Source organism: Muntiacus reevesi, chromosome 14 (genome assembly GCF_963930625.1).
Source record: "Muntiacus reevesi chromosome 14, mMunRee1.1, whole genome shotgun sequence".
NCBI lineage: Eukaryota > Metazoa > Chordata > Mammalia > Artiodactyla > Cervidae > Muntiacus > Muntiacus reevesi.
The window spans coordinates 15,765,682-15,770,477 of NC_089262.1; the positions used below are offsets into that span (position 1 = coordinate 15,765,682).

The window sequence follows — 4,796 nt, forward strand, 5'->3', positions numbered from 1 at the left end:
AATTGTCTTAAAAAGTTTTATGAATAGTTAATATGAGAGAACATTATGTTTTTTTCTTTTGAGAAGAAACATTCTAATCCCAATACGTGAAGAATTCCAATACATGAGCCTCTATGGAGATCATATTCCTTCTCTCAATAGGCAGTATTTTTTTGAAATGAAAATAAGAATATATTGATATTTTTCATCACATGGCTCAAAAGAACAAATCATTACAAATGCAGAAAAAGCATTAGTGAAAGTCTACATATATTCATGATTCAGAAAACCCCAAATCCTGAACAAACACGGAAGAGACCAAGCCTTCCCTAATCTGATAAAAGAGGTGTATCTACAGCAAGGGAATTCCCTGGCAGTCCAGTGCTTAGGACACTACACTTCCACTGCAGGGTGCACCCGTTCTTCAAACTAAGATACTGCAGGATCCTGCATGCTGTGCAGGGCAGCCAAAACCAAACCAAACAGCAAAACCTACACAAAGCATCATACTTGTCAGTGAAAATGTACATCAGAAATAAAGCACCATCAGTACTGTATCTATTGACTCCTGTGCTAGAGCCTCATCAGAACAGAAGAACAAACAAAAAAGACAGCTTCTGGGAACAGCAGTGTTCATTGCTCCTGGGTCTATAGGGCTTTAGCAGGAGACAGGAAGATGAGAGATCAACTAAGAGCAAGTCGTGGAGAGCAAGTGGGCAGAGATGGCTGGTGTGCAGGCATAGCAGAGTGGAGCCGAGGCCCCCAGCATCTCCAGGCCTGGGAGTCAGAGATGGGGACAGAAAAGACGGAGAGGGTGGGGTGGCTGGCAACTGACCAGGTGGGGGCTAGAGCTGAGAGGGCTGGGTGCTCCTAGGTACGATGATGCGGTGCCCACCCTGGCACCCAGCGTGGGCAACTCCTCAGCCTTCTCCCACGGGGACCAGCTTCCGCCACAGCCTTCTCCACCTGTAAACATCTACATTCATCAGTACAAAAAGCATCTGCCTTTATTGAATAAAGCAGAGGTAGCAGACAGATGGTGGAAGAGGCCAGGGACCCCTCCTCCTAATTACAATATACAGACGTACCAACACAGACAGGATTGAGAAAAGGACAGGGACAATTCCGGGGACAGACTGAAGGGCAGAGAGAGGCAGCACCCTTCGAGAATGGTCCTGGACCCAAGGGTGGGTTGAGACCCGGGTCAGAGGCAGGTGTTCTGAGAGGTTATGCTCGAGTAGCTCAGAGATGAGGTCCTGGGCTCCTGGGGGCACAGAACGGGGAACTTCAGTACCACCGTGATGATGCGCACATACTTCTCGTTCCTTGTGGGAAGCACTCAGGAACGTCGGGGTCCAGCAACAGCTGGTAGGAGAGCACTCCAGTGTACCCCATTCCACCTTCTCCCTCTGTGTGTGCGCCCCTCGGTCACCTCTGGGGAAAGGGGGACCGGGTGCCTAACACTGTCTACCCCTCCAGGAGAGGGCATGCACCTGAGACAGTCAATTCCTAGGCCGGTTGATAAGAAGTCCTGGGGTCCCCGAGGAGACAGAGGTCTGGAACTCTCAAGGAGGAGGAAAGGACGAACATCTTTTTTTCCTCTACCTTCCTTAGTCTTAGTCACATAAAACATTTTTTTCTTTAAGCCCGGAACTGATGATTACACAACAAACAGCTCAGTTTAAACTCTGAGCTAAGGAAAAGGCAACCCACTCCAGTACTCCTGCCTAGAAAATCCCATGGACCATGGACAGAGGAGCCTGGCAGGCTACAGTCCAAGGGCTTGCAAAGAGGCGGACACAGCTGAGCAGCTTCACTTTCTTTCACTTTCAAGGATTATATATCAACAATGTATGCTGCTTGAGGACAGTTCTCCTTCCTGAAAACCTTCTGACTAATCCTGTTATTTTAAAATGTAAATTATGGGGGTGGGTCTAGTAAGATCTTGACAACTTTGAGACAGTCTTTTGACTTACTATAATAGCTAATTTAAAAAGTGTGTAACTCGCTTGCTAACACTAGCGAGGGGGGCACTCTCCGTCCCCCTTCTGATGTCTATGTTAGAAGCTTTCTCTGTGCCTATTCTTACTTGAATAAAACTGCTACACCAAAGCTCTTGAGTGATCAAGCCTGGTCCCTGGTCCCGAAGCTAAATCTTCTTCTTCGGAGATCAAGAATCCGACACTGTTCACGGCAAACTATCACACCGACCAGCTTATCAGCTCTCTTTGGAGCCCCAAGAGTGCGGCTTTAAGTCTCTGCGAATCACCTGTTTCCCGCCGCAGTACATCAGAGCATCTGCCAGCTCCTCCATCATCCTGGCTATTCGCTGCTCCTCGGAAGTGCCACCCTTCCTCGGCTCCTTGTCTGGCTTCCTGCTTCCTCCCCGCCCCGGGGAGAGGCAAACCCAGAATCAAGTAGATCCTTCGCTGGTTGGAGAAACTGTTGAGAAGGAAGACGTTGGGAGTCTGCCGATCTCCCTGCGCAGCTGGTGCTCCTCACCCTCCTTCTCTACCTGAGACTTGAAGAGGGCTTTGAGCGTCACTGTGAAATGGCTTTTCTTCTTCCGAGCCAGGTACACATTTTCAAACTTGCTTTTGCCCAGAGGACGCCCAGTCTCAAAGTCATGGATTGCGAAGAAACGTGTTGAGAAGTTGGGGGTCCCCCTGCTGCTCTCCACCACCTTCTGGCCAGGGAGCAGCTGTGGGCTGGACGTTGGAGCAGCTCAAGGGGACAGAAGAGATGGGATGACAAGCTTCTTCTGGAGAACCTCTCTGGGGCAGGTGTTCAGGCCAGGCTGAGCCGTCTCCTGGCCGTAGAGATGAGGGTAGGTGTTTTCCTTCTTGGCCGTCCATAGAGGGTGAGAACTGGAGCCCATGGTACAACCTCGCAGTGGTTGCTAGCAAATGACTGAACCTCTCCATAGGCAGTTTCATAAATATTTTTAAACTGTATGTTGGAATTATTTTAGGCTTCCTCTTTGTTTTAGTGAGCTTGATTTAGAAACATAAACATTTATTTACATAGACAGTTTTGCTTTGTTTATTAAAAATGTAAAATCATTTCTTAGGCATGGTTATGTTTCTAACACTATTTATTATACCCGTCTTCCTTCTCCTAGCTTCCTAAAACTTTTCCTGGACTGAAAGTTTGTCCCTTAGTAAATGGTTTCAGGAAAGAACAAAGTTAGTTCGACTATTCAGTTCCTTTTGTACCAGAATGTTAGTAAGCGGACTGTAAGCCTTCTAGAAAGCCTAAAACATAATAATAACCAGACATCCCTACTCAAAGGCATTTGAAATTAGTTTTCTCCTACATATACTTTTTATTGCAAAGGATCTGGTAACTCAGACCATAAAGAGTCTGCCTGCAATGAGGGAGACCTGGGTTTGATCGCTGGGTTGGGAAGATCCCCCAGAGGAGGAAATGGCAGTCCATTCTAGTATTCCTGTTTGGAAAAATCCCATGGACAGAAGAGCCTGGTGGGCTACAGTCCATGGGGTCACAAAGAGTCGGAAATGACTGAGTGACTAACTTTCACTTTCATTTACTACTTGACATTCTGTAATGCTGTGATTTGTAATAAAAAGATAATTTAACATAGAAACACTTCCAGGATTAACATAGGATAGGACTGCATTGTTTTTCCCTTGCAGAAAAGCAGATGCCTTCTGTCAGTCCTAAAATTAAACTTAAGGCAGTTTCCCCCTAGAAACCCATTTGTCTGCTATAAACGTGCATGACAATATTATCCTCATAAAGTATAATAATTAAAATCACAGAAAGTTTATGGAATGGTGGCTTTTCCTCTGGATATTTAGTGTTTCTTTAAATAGCATAATTCCTTTTTTAAAAAACTATTAAAGTTTATAGAGCTCATTTAGTTGAATGAGATATTGGGCTATTAAGTATCATTAAGAAAATAGATTAACACTGATATCAGGAGGCGAGTGTTTATAGTTTCTGAATGATATATTGCTTTTAATAAAATTGAAATAATTAATTTTCAAAACACATTAGGACTTCCAAAATTAGAAGTCTTTCAACATTCAAGGTCATGGATATGAACCCTTGTTTTATGGTGTTTCAGTTGATTCCCAGGCCCTCTTTGTTTTATGCCTGAGGCTCCTGCATACTTATATAATTACTTATTTAACTATTTATTTACTTATTTACTTCTCTTCTCTTTGGAAAAATTTGGGAGTAAGAAGTTGTACCCATTGACTATTGCCTTCATCCATTCAGAACTAAAATCTCTCTACCCCAGTCTCAAAAAGATAGATTTTATGCAGTTCCCATGGAATTTCTGTTTAGTCTTATCTGGTAAAAGAAAAAAAAAAACAACAACTGCCTAGAGTTTTTTTTTTTCCCCCAATATATCTGATAAATTGAATGTAAGGACTTGCCCATTTAATTGGCTTCAATGAGGTGGTTACTGAATCTCATTATTGCCAATTAAATTTTTCCCTAAGAGACACTACAAAGGGGATCTTTGAAGTTGATTCCAAGTTTTAGGTAAAACCCTTCTGCTTAGCCACACCATACATACCAAAAAGTGAGATCTGTTTCTCAACATGTTGGACAGATGACAAAAAAGCAATTTTTTCAACTAAGTTCATTGTCTTACTATCTGAATGTTATTTAGTATAATTTTATATAATAAATGACTAGCAAACTTTTGACTGGTTTTTAGGTGTATTCTTGCCCTGTAATATCTGCCTCATTCCTTATAGTCAGGCATTGAATTTATAACACCTAAGGAGAATAAATCATCTTTGATTTAGATAATAACATGTACAGGTTCTCCATGTATGGTT

The 4,796-nt window shown here is 43.2% G+C and overlaps 1 pseudogene; it reads right to left on the reverse strand.

Moving 5' to 3' along the window:
* Window positions 1–408: 408 nt before the first annotated feature.
* Window positions 409–2,834, reverse strand: LOC136146404 (aurora kinase B-like; annotated as a pseudogene).
* Between the last annotated feature and the right edge of the window lie 1,962 nt (window positions 2,835–4,796).